Below are 12,079 nucleotides of genomic sequence, written 5' to 3'. Positions count from 1 at the left end.
GTTTACCACAAGTGTCACTGCACCATTTTCCATAAGCTGTGAAACAAAATCCATGAGCTCACTAACTCAGAAGGGAAAAATCTTTCCTGGGTCTTTTTTTTTTTTTTGGTTTTGTGTAATTTATACAAGGGCATACAAGTTGATTTTAAGATGTGGAATTGGGAGGGACAGTGGTTTGGATAAGAGCTTCAAAAAGTTCCTTGTGGATCCCCATTTTTGGTCATCAAGATGTGGATGAGTATTTCTTAAAATTATTACATGCTGCATCTTTCAGCCTGGAGACGATGCAAAAACATGAGAAGTGATGACACACTAATTATGGGAAGCAGAGCTCCCGTCTTACTGGGTGATGGGCCCTGAGGCTGTGTGTAGCAAAATCACAGGGCAATCTTGCAGTAACACATTCGCCTTGAAGAGAAGGGGGTTTTGATTGGGATATGTACTAACATCAATGAATGAACAGTAAAAGAGGATCGGGTGGCTACCTGATTATAAGAGAGTTATGAAGTACTGGATTTGGAAAACCTTGCTATAGAATGGAATGGAATGAAAGCCTAAACCTAGCATTGCTTACTTAGCCCCCTGAATTAACAGAGCCCAATTGAGACAAACCCCTGAAGCTATTGTAAATGGAATTACTTTCGTAATTTATTTGACTTGTTCATTTCACATGTATAGAAACAGCAGATTTTGTGTGTTGATTCTGTATCCTACAATTTTTCTGAATTCATTTATTAGCCCTAGCAGTGTTCTTGTGGATTCTTGGAGATTTCATATATTAAGATCATTTTACTTGGGAATAAGGATAGGTTTACTTCTTCCTTTCAAATGTGGATGCCTTTTATTTCTTCCTGTTTAACTGCTGTGGATAGAACTTTCAGTACAATGTTGAATAGTGGTGGGTAAAGTAGACATCTTTGCCTTGTTTCTGATCTTAAGGAGAAGGATTTTAGTCATTCACCATTGAGTATGATTTTAGAGTGGGTTCTTCTTAAATGTAGTGTATCACAGGTTCCCTTCTATTTATCACAATTCCCTTCTATTCTTAATTTTCTGTGTTTTTATCATGAAAGGCTGCTGGATTTTGTCAAATGCCTTTTCTACATCTATTGAGATGATCATGTATTGGGGTTTTTTTTTGTTCTATTAATGTAATGTCTTCCAATAATTGATTTTCTTATCTTGAACCACTCTCACATTCCTGGGCAAAATGTCACTTGATCCTTTTAACATATGTTGAATTTAGTTAAATCTGCCAGACAATAACACTTTGTACTCAATACTAAGATGTACTAATGGGCTGGGCACAGTGGCTCAAGCCTGTAATCCCAGTATTTTGGGAGGCCAAGACGGGTGGATCACGAGGTCAGGAGATCAAGACCATCCTGGCCAACATGGTGAAAACCCGTCTTTACTAAAAATACAAAAATTAGCTGGGCATGGTGGTGCGCACCTGCAGTCCCAGCTACTCGGGAGGCTGAGGCAGGAGAATCCTCGAACCAGGGAGTCGGAGGTTGCAGTGAGCCAAGATCACGCCACTGCACTCCAGCCTGGTGACAGAGCAAGACTCTGTCTCAGAAAAAAAAAAAAAGTACTAATGAAGATTTTACATTTATTAGCATAAAGAGACAGAAATAACTCTTATCTGTACCTTAGGAGTTCTTGGAATTAGATGTAGCTCTTTTTTTTTTTTTTTTTTTTTTTTTTGGTAAACTGTGCCATTTTTCAGGAATCTGGTTTTCATTTCAGGTTTTAATTTTTTTCTTTTTTTGAGATGAGGTCTCCCTGTTGCACAGACTGGGGTGCAATGGCACAATCACAGCTCATTGCAGCCTTGAACTCCTGGATTCAAGCAATCCTCCTACTTCAGCCTCCCAAGTAGCTAGGACTACAGGTGTGTGCCACCATGCCTGGCCAATTTTTATATTCTTTGTAGAGATGGGTCTTGCTTTGTTGCCCTGGCTAATTGAACTCCTGGCCTCTAGTGATCCTCCTGCCTTGGCCTCCCAAAGTGCCAGAATTGCAGGCATGAGCCAGTATGCCTGACTGAGTGATGGATCTCAGTGGGCTCGGAGCTACCTCCAGGGCAGGCAGTGAGCTTGATCCCCAAGGGCAAACAAAAGTGTCAGAAGCAGTGATCCTGCTGGGCTCCCTGTTCCAGCTGTCCCCTCCTGGGAAGCACAACAGGAGGACTCCCAATGGTCTCCTCTTCAGGCAGGCAGAGTGCTGAGCTGTGATCTTTGCCTCTGTGCCACACCATTTACCTGAGTCATGGTAATGTGTATTGCACAAATATAAATAGAACCAATTGGTTATGAGAATTTTTGAAATTAAAAAACATTTGAAAGGAGTTTCGGGCAGATAGTCTATTTTTAAAATCTCTACTTGTATCAGGCATTTTCTAGCTGTTTTACTGTTGTCCATAGGATGGAGGGGGAATGAGAATTTGGGGGAAATCTTGGTATCTAAGAACGGAAATACCTGTAGATTGTCTTAAACCATGCTCTCCATCTAATTGCATGATGGTGGTGGTGGGGTCATGGGTGTGTGGTGATAGGTATGGGGGCGTTGCCTGGATTTTCAGATTTGACTTTGTTTCTCCCGGTAGAAAAAGTGCTTCCGTGTGAGAAGTTCAGAGCCTGGAAAAATCCAGAAAAGATCACTAAGTGAAGTTCAGGTTTTCCATTCCAGAGTGAAGCTGGTGGACAGTTCTGGCGTGGAGTCTTTTCTTTGAAGTTGAGGAATGACTGTGATTTATGCAAGCCAAGGCCGACTTTTCTGGGATGTCAACTAGGAAGAATATGCCCTGGCTCCAGCTGACTCACATGTGCTTTGCCGAGACCAGGGAGGAAGGTAAAGGGTGACTGTGGCCTGCACAGTGGTCAGGAGTGCCCTGGGCAGCAGAAAAAAGAACAGAACAAAATTTTGCACAGACCACTCTCCTTTTCTTCATCAGGCACCACAAAACCAGCAGCATTTTGTTCTAGGGCGAGCTCTCTTCTCCAGGAGGTGCAGTCGCTCTTCATGCGCACCCTCCCTTCTGTCTACTGTGCCCTCATTGAAATCTTGTGGGTCAAAAATCAATGCAGCACTTCCAGTAGCCAAATGCAGCACGAGCACCAGGTTTGTGGACAGCTGGCCTGAGCATCACCAGCTGCTGGGAATGGCTGAGGCACAGACGGGTGCAGTTAGGGCCAAGGGGGCTATGCTGGTTTGGGGGCACTGGGGAGCCCTGAGTGGCGCTGCCCTCTGCACACCCTGGAACGCCGGCTTCTGTCCCAGGCTGTGCCCGTTTTGTGGATGTCTGCAGGAGCTTCTTGGGGATTCGGGGACCAGCCCCCGATATGCCCGTGTCCTGGGATCTTTTCAAAGCTCTCCCCAACCCCTCCATCAATCCCATACTGCCATGCTCACCAGGAAGTGCCAGTGTTCAGGCCCCCTGGATTGCAAAGCCAGAGATCTTGATGTGTTCACCCTGCAGCCACCCACGGCTGTTGAGACTCCTAGGCAGTTGAGACAAAGTGACTCTTCCTCCCTCCAGTGTCACACAGACACCTGCATGTCCCACCCTCATGGAGTCCTTTGTGAAAACAATCCCAATTCATGAACAAGGCTTGTTTCTCCATTTGTTAAAGTCTTTTTAAATTTATCTCAGTATTGTTTTGCAGTTTTCACTATATAGATATGTATTTTACATCTTTTGTAAGACTTATACATAAGTATATATTATTTTGGATGTTTATAAATAATATTGTCTACCCATTTCAATTTGATTATTTGTTGTTAGTATATAGAAATACAACTGGTTTTTGTATTTCAACCTTGATAACTTGCTACAGTCACTTATTTTAGTAGCCTTTTGTAGATGCCATTGAGTTTTCTACATAGACAATTATATCTCTTGCTACTAATGACAACATTTATTCTTCCTTTCCAATCTGGTCTTTCTCTTGCCTTACTGCACTGAGTAGAACCTACAGCAAAGGGCATTTTTTCCTCAGTGTGATATTAGCTATAGGTTTTTCACAGACGCTCTTTATCAAGTTGAAAACGTTCTCTTCTATTTCCAGTTTGCTGAGAGTTTTTATCAGAAATGGATGTAGGAATTTGTCAAATGCTTTTTTTGTATCTTTGAGATGATCATATTTTTGTTTAGATTGTTAATACCGTGGCATGGTGGCACATGCCTGTAGTCCCAGCTACTCAGGTGGCTGAGGCAGGAGGATCACTTGAGCCCAGGAGTTGGAGGCTGCAGTGTACTATAATCATGCCTGTAAACAGCCACTACACTCCAGCCTGGAAAACACAGGGAGCCTGGAAAACACATAAATAGCTAATGTATTTGTTTGTTTGTTTGCTTGTTTGAGATGGAGTCTCATTCTGTTGCCCAGGTTGGAGTGCAGTGGCATGATCTTGGCTCACTGCAACCTCTGCCTCCCCGGTTCAAGAGATTCTCCTGTCTCAGCCTCCCCAGTAGCTGGGACTACAGGCAGGCGCCACCGTGCGCAGCTAACTTTTGTATTTTTAGTAGAAACGGGGTTTCACCATTTTGGTCAGGCTGGTCTTGAACTCCTAACCTCAAGCGATCCACCCATCTTGGTCTCCCAATGTGCTGGGATTACAAGTCTGAGCCACCACAACTGGCCTGGTTAAGGTTTTTATATTCGGCATATTTTTGTGACAATAAAAATATTGGGGAAAGTAAACAGACAACTTAGAGAGTGTGACTAGGGGTTAATGTGAAGACACTGCATGATCCACGTTGTGTCCAAACAACAATTTTAACCTATCAGTGTGTCTTTACAGCATAACAAAAAGAACAGAGAGACATAGTTGTGCTTATCTCCTAAACTAAAATCTGGAGCAGAGCCTGACTGAGCATCTTCCAGGGCCCACTCCTTATCTCCAGCCGTCTAGAGCACAGGCATAGGGCTGGGGTCTGCAGAATACTGCAAGAAGTGAGGTGGGTGCAGAGGAGTGGGCTCCACCCAGGCTAGCTGCCCTGTGGACATAAAGGAAAAGAGCCTAATTGTGGCTGAAGCTGAGCTGGGGGCAAATATGGAGTTTAACAGAGTGGGGCACTGTTACCCCTCAAGAGGAGGCAGACAGGTCTGATCACTCCAAACACCCAAAGGTGAGTTCAAACCCTTCCCCGTTCTCTTGACTTCACTGGACAGCTGGAAACCTGCATCTTTGGTGGCTGAACATCCTCACTCTTGTTCCCTAAGGACAGACCCTGAATTGATTCCAGGAAACCCTGTGTCCAGGGAGACACTACACTTCCTAGGCTGCCTTGCAGTTGAGACGGCCAGTGACGCGTCCGCAGAAGTGACAGCAGGGCTTCCAGGAAATACCCTCAAGAAGCTAACTCAGCTGGGGCTGGGAGGTGTGGGAGCTAGTTCCCTCTGGCTTTGTCCATGGCTCTCTTCCCAGCTGGACTGTGGGATGATGCTAGGGCCCAGTCAGCCTTCTTGTCGTCCCAGGGATGGAGGCTATGCACCAAGGGTAGGGAGCAGAAATACCAAAAGAACCTGGATTCCTGAGGCTCTCTTGGGGCTGCAAGACAGTGGTGGATTGCTAATCGCAGATATTTGTGTTTATATATTTTCCACGCAGGAACTTCTATAATGGCACTGTGTCTGTAGGGAGGGTTATGGCCTGTCAAGTCTGAAACTGCATAAGGGCTCCAGGCACAGGTTTTGTGTCCAAATACCGTGCTGTGTTTAAGGCACATCACAGCACCGGAGAATGTGGGAGAGGTCACATTCATCCAAAGTGCAGGGAGGTTCCTATCCTGACACCAGCAACACTTACAAGAATGAACTTAAAGCTGGGCAGTGAGGAAGGAAAGGAAAGAGAAAGTTTATGAATACAGGTGGTATTGTTTGAACCGGTCAGTTACACTGTAAATCACAATAAAATATCACTAAAACAGAAGAGTTGGCCTCCCTGAGGATGAGGCCTTTGGGTCTCTAGGCATTTGCCAGCTCTCCTAGCCTAGGGGCAGGGGCACCTGCACAGCCCTCTGCTTTCCCTAGAATTACCAGCAGCGAGCATATGTCAGGGAGAGACATAGTTGTCTTAGCACTGAGGCTGAAACCCTGGATGTTCTTGGGAGGGCACTGATTGTGAAGAACAAGCTACTTGTCTAGTCCCTGGAGGTCACTCCTTAAAGCCTCCTGATGAGGCAAGTTTACAGGATCCACACTCCCCAAGCCAGCAGTGACACCCACGTTTGGCAGTGAGAAGTAGGGCTGTAACTTAAGTAGGGCTGTGAGCCAAAAAGGCGGGTCGGGAAAGGGATTTATCTTAAAGGAAAAAGAGAGGACAGTGAATGACCTCATCATTAGCTGGGAGGCTCAGGAGTGCCCTGGTAGACAGTCACTGCCTGTAGGTGACTGTGTAGAAAGCAAACTTTGGCTGTCACAGTGCATAGGGAGGCCTGGCACAGCCTAGGGAAGCAGAAGTCTGGTCGGTGAGGCGGAGGAGGAGGGCCCTTCTTCTGACCCCACGGGCGTGGCTTGGCCAGGAAGCTCAGGACTCGCTTCTCCCCACTGCTTGGCCACCTTCTCAGTTCACTCTCAATCTATTGGGAACTTAGAGGGAAGGCGGCTGCCCATGGCGCACACCGTGGAGGAACCCTGAGGCCAGCGGAGCACAGGTCTAAGGTGAGGCAGGTGCTATTAGGTTAAAAATAGAGGTTAAAAATAGGGGAAAAATTTTTTTTTTTTTTTTTTTTTTCGCGACAGAGTCTTGCTCTGTCGCCCAGGCTGGAGTGCAATGGCGTGATCTTGGCTCACGGCAAGCTCTGCCTCCTGGGTTTACGCCATTCTCCTGCCTCAGCCTCCCGAGTAGCTGGGTCTACAGGCGTCCGCCATCTCGCCCTGCTAGTTTTTTGTATTTTCAGTAGAGACGGGGTTTCACCGTGTTAGCCAGGATGGTCTCGATTTCCTGACCTCGTGATCCGCCCGTCTCGGCCTCCCAAAGTGCTGGGATTACAGGCGTGAGCCAGGGCGCCCTGCCAAAACCAGGGGAAGAATCTTAAGCACTATTACGGACAGGCCCCCAGGAGAGTTAAAGGTCAAGGTGGAGGCCAAACTAAGATTGGAAGGCGAGCGGGAGCGGGGAGGGATAGCATTAGGAGATATACCTAATGTAAATGACGAGTTAATGGGTGCCGCACAACAACATGACACATGTATACATATGTAACAAACCTGCACGTTGTACACATGTACCCTAGAACTTAAAGTATAATAATAATAATTTTTAAAAATAGTTATGATTGTTTAAAAAAAAAATATTGGAAGGTGAGTATGGAGCCCGGAGTCACGGAGGTTCCGGAGCGGGTGATGGTTTCTGAGAACCTCCAGGCTCTTCACGAGTTCTGTGAAAGCTGCTGGAGTTGACTCCGTTACTAGCAGTGAGTGGGACACAATTCCTAACCCACACACACGTTCGTTCAGCTGGACCCCTCCTGGCAGGAGGGCTCACCTCTGGGCAGGTGCTGGGGCCACAAGAGAGATACGAATGGACTTTGTACCCTTCCGGGAGGGTAAGCGGCGGGGAGGCGGGGGGCGGGCAAGAAACAATAAAGTCGGCAAAGAAAGCACCACAAAATTCCAGGTGGCGGTAAGTACCAGAACCATGGTACCTAATAGTGACAAGCAAATAAAGTACTCTGGTGGATCAAACAGCAGGGGAATGTTTGCTATTTTACATAAGTGCTCCAGGAAGGTGCCTCAGACAGGGACAGTGAATGGTGACGTAGAACCTCCGGGGAGGCTGCAGGGGGGAACTGCCTGCCCCTCCCAAGTCCCCCGGTCCCCGGTAGGGCGCTCACCCTCAGGCCAGAGCAGGCCCGGGTAGGAGCCGCAGGACTGGAACCTGCGCCTCTGCGAGGACAGCTCTCGGAGATGCGCCAGGTTCCAGCTACAGGGCCGCGTTCCGCAGACGCCGGGCAGGCAAGAGCGCTGCGGCTCCGCCCGCGGGGACCAGTAGCCCGCACCGATCCAAGCAACCCAGGACCAGGGCCGCAGGGCTGCGGGACTGCTTCAGCAGCTCGCCGGCCACACGCAGGCCCCGCCCATGCCGAGGCCGCACCCCGCCCCTGAGCCCCGCCCACACCCCGCCTCCGGCCCCAAGCTCCGCCCACGCCACACCACTGCAGTCCGCCCCCGGTCTCGTCCCAGCCCTTCGGGGTTGGGGAGGACCCTGCTGGGTGTCGAGAAGATGGAAACTGGACCCACAGGAATGGATCGCAGAGGCCGGGCGCCGTGGCTCAAGCCTGTAATCCCGGAGGCCGAGACGGGCGGATCACCCGAGGTCAGGAGTTCGAGACCAGCCTGGCCAACACAGTGAAACCCCGTCTCTACTAAAAATACCAAAATTAGTCTGGGAGTGGTGGCGGGCGCCTGTAGCCCCAGCTACTCGGGAGGCCGAGGCAGGAGAATTGCTTGAACCCAGGAGGCGGAGGTTGCAGTGAGCCGAGATGGCGCCATTACACTTCAGCAGTGAGACTCATCTCAAAAAAAGAAAAAAAAAAAATTGGAGTGCTGGGATGCTGATGCTGTGCGGGGAGGAGGGACGCCCCTCCCCTGTGCCTCCCCTCCCCATCCCTGGCAGATATCCAGGTTACAGAATAAGAGTCTGCGGTGCGACAAAATGAATGAGCCACTGGTACTCCGCACCCATCAGCCTGCTAGATCTCCCCGGGAGTTACGCTGGTGAGAGAAACCAGTCCCAGAGATCACAGATGGATGATCAATTTCTCCAAAGAACAGAGGAGAGAAATGCAGGACTCCTTAGCGGTGCCCAGGAGTTAGGGAGGCGGGTGGGTGTGGCTATAAAAAGGCAACCCAAGGGGTGCCTGTGAAGGAAATCTGCGTCCCGCGGAATGCAACACGCCGTTGGGATTCCAGACCGTCCTTTGTGAGATGCCACCATTGTGGGAAACCGGATAAAGGGTGCATGGCTCCACAGAAAAAGTTCAATTAAAGGAAAATGGTTTAAGGACAAGGAAATACCTAGAAAAGGGAAAGTCTTGGAACCAGAGCCAGTGGGGGGGTTGGGGGGGCGGTGCTGGTGAACAGTTTGGGCCGATTGTCTTTTTTTCTAGAGCTTGCTGGCTTCTGCCACCTCATTTGGCAGTCACCTGCCACTGTGACCTCCCCAAGGCCCCTTTCCAAACTCCAACCTCTATACCTTGATTTCTGGTGTCTCTACAGATAGAGACCAGAAACATTGATGTCCCACTCTAACAACAGAGCAGAAGGAAGGAAGGTTTCCCCTGTGTTTAGAATGTTCTTAACGAAAACAAATGCAACTGTTGATTGCACTTCCTGAGGGTCGTTGGGACTTTCCCTCTCATATACTTATTGGTTCATTCATTCGTTCATTTTGCTTTAACTCACAGTGGGCCTCCCCATCCTAAGGTGCAGTGCTGGCATTGGTCTATGTATTGATGCTGTTCTCCTTGTCTTCAGAGGTGAGAATGTGCCCTCTCTCTCTGAGATGCCCTCTTGCCCCTAAGCTCCCCAGCGGGGAACAGGCTGCCTTGTCTCGTGAGTTCAGATCCTGGGAGCAGCTTTCATTTAGGAATGGAACAGCAGGTCCTGGGAGCATTGGCGCCTGCGCGCCCATCATGCGAGTCTGTGACGCAACGTCACCACCTTGTGGCAGCGAGGAGATATCACAACGTGGACTGAGCAAGTTGCTCCCTGCTTGGGGTTGGAAGCTGGACTGGAGTAGTTCCCTGGGTCTTTTGAATCGTGTAAGTTGAACGGTGGTAGACTCCAGGACAGTTCAGGAGGAGCCCATTGTCAAAAGGAAAATAACAGAACTTCCTGCTAATCTGGTATTGGAGCTGAGCAACTACTGCAAACGAATGAGATGTGACCATAATTGCATCCTGAGTTTGAGGAGGAGGTCATGCTACTAAAATGAGACAAAATCAGCTCCAACGACAAACATCGTATCTGGGGGTTTTCAGATTCTCACTTTTCATTTAATCCCCAGCCTTAGTGGAATGCAAGAGTCGGAGCGGGCATTCTGGGCAGGGAGGCAGCTGAGGCAGGTACACATCTCTTCTCCCCAACGCCCCCTGTTTCTATTTCCGAATAAAATGGACCATTGTGGAGCTAAGGTAAGGCTAAACTAGCTGAGCCACCTCCTGAAGAGGTCATTGCTTTTGTTTTTATTTAATGAGCTTTCTTTCCCTTCTGCTACGAGCATCCCCATCCCTTTGGGAAACCAACTCTTAATAACAGAGTTTTTTGTACTTTTTAACTTTGTTTTTCTGTAGCCAAATATGTACAACATAAGATATGCTGTTTTATCCATTCTTAAGTGTACAGTTCAGAAGCATTAATTACATTGACAATGTTGTACAACCTTTCCTGCTATTTATTTCCAAAACCTTTTTCAACAGAACAAATAAAAAAACGGTACTCATTGTATAGTAACTTCCCATTCCCCCCTCCTTTCATCACCAGTAGCCTCTAATCTACTTTCTGTCTCTATGATTTGTCTGTCCCATGTACTTCACATAAGTGGAATCCTACACAATGGGCCTTTACACTCAGCTTTATTTCCCTTGAAAACCTTGTTGGCAAGTTTCATCAGTGTTGTAATATGAATCAGAACTTCACTTCTTTTGGCTGAATATTAAAAATGCACAGGTCGTTTGAGATTTGTGAATAATGTACCAATGATTATTGGCATATATGTATCTGTGTGTCTCCCTGCGTTTAATAATTTTTGTATCTATCGAGGAATGGAATTGCTATTACAACAATTCTATGGTCATCCTATGTTTAGCTTTTTGAGGAACAGCCAAAATGCATTTCACAGTGTCTGCAATTTTATATTCCCACCAACAATGTATGAGGGTTCCAATTTCTCTATGTTTTCACCAACATTTGTTATGTTGCTTTTTTTTTCTACATTATACCCATCCTAGCAGCTGTGATGTGGTAGCTCATTGTGTTTTTGATTTGCATTTCCCTAATAACTAATGACTTGAATCATCTTTTCATGTGTTTACTGGCCATTTGTATACCTTTGTTGGAGAAATGTCTATTCAAGTCCTTCGCTTCTACTTTAATTGGATTGTTTGCCTATTCTTCGTTGAGTTGTAGAAGTTCTTTATATTCTGAATTTATCAGATATATGATTTACAAAAAGTTTCCTTCACTCTGTAGGTTGTCTTTCTTGATAATATCCTTTGATACACAAAATTTCAGATTTTAATGAAGTATACTCCCAATGGATTTTGTTTCTTTTTGTCTTTTTGGTTGTTGTTTTGCCAGAGATTTTGGTATCATATTAAGAGCCTATTACCAAACCCAAAATTATGAAGATTTACTTCTATGTTTCCTTCTAAGAATGTTATGATTTTAGTTTTTATATTTAGGTCATTACTTGTGAGGGTTTTTTTAAATATGGTGTGAAGCAGGGTCTCACTTTACTCATGCATGTGGAAATACAGTCGTTCTCTATCATCTATTGATGGAACTACTCTTTCCCACGTTGAATACCGCTTAGCGCCCTTGGCCATAGATATATGAGTTTATTGAGGATCCCTTGTACATGTCTTGCTGTTTTTATGATTTTCTCTTTGTCTTATACAGACATTCCTCATTTCATTGCATTTTGCTTTATTGCAATTCACAGATATTGTGTATTTTACATATTGAAGGTCTGTGGCAACTGTGTCAAGCAGGATTTGGGGACCATTTTTCCAACAGCATGTGCTCATTTCTTGGCTCTGTGTTACATTTTGGTAATTCTCACAATATTTCAAACATTTTCATTATTATTACCTCTGTTATAGTGATCTGTGATGTTACTATTATAATTGTTTTGGGGTGCCACAAACTATACTCGTATAAGTTGACAAAATTAATGGATAAATTTTCTGTGTGTTCTGACTGCTCCAGCGAGCAGTCATTTCCCCATCTCTCTTCCTATCCCAAATTCTTTGAGACAACACAGCAATATTTGAATTAGGTTAATGAAGAACCAACCCTATAATGACGTTTAAACCCACAAATAAAAGAAGAGTTGCATGCCTGTCACT

The sequence above is a fragment of the Rhinopithecus roxellana genome, chromosome 4 (genome assembly GCF_007565055.1).
Source record: "Rhinopithecus roxellana isolate Shanxi Qingling chromosome 4, ASM756505v1, whole genome shotgun sequence".
Classification (NCBI taxonomy): Eukaryota; Metazoa; Chordata; class Mammalia; order Primates; family Cercopithecidae; genus Rhinopithecus; species Rhinopithecus roxellana.
This window is presented reverse-complemented; position numbering follows the sequence as displayed.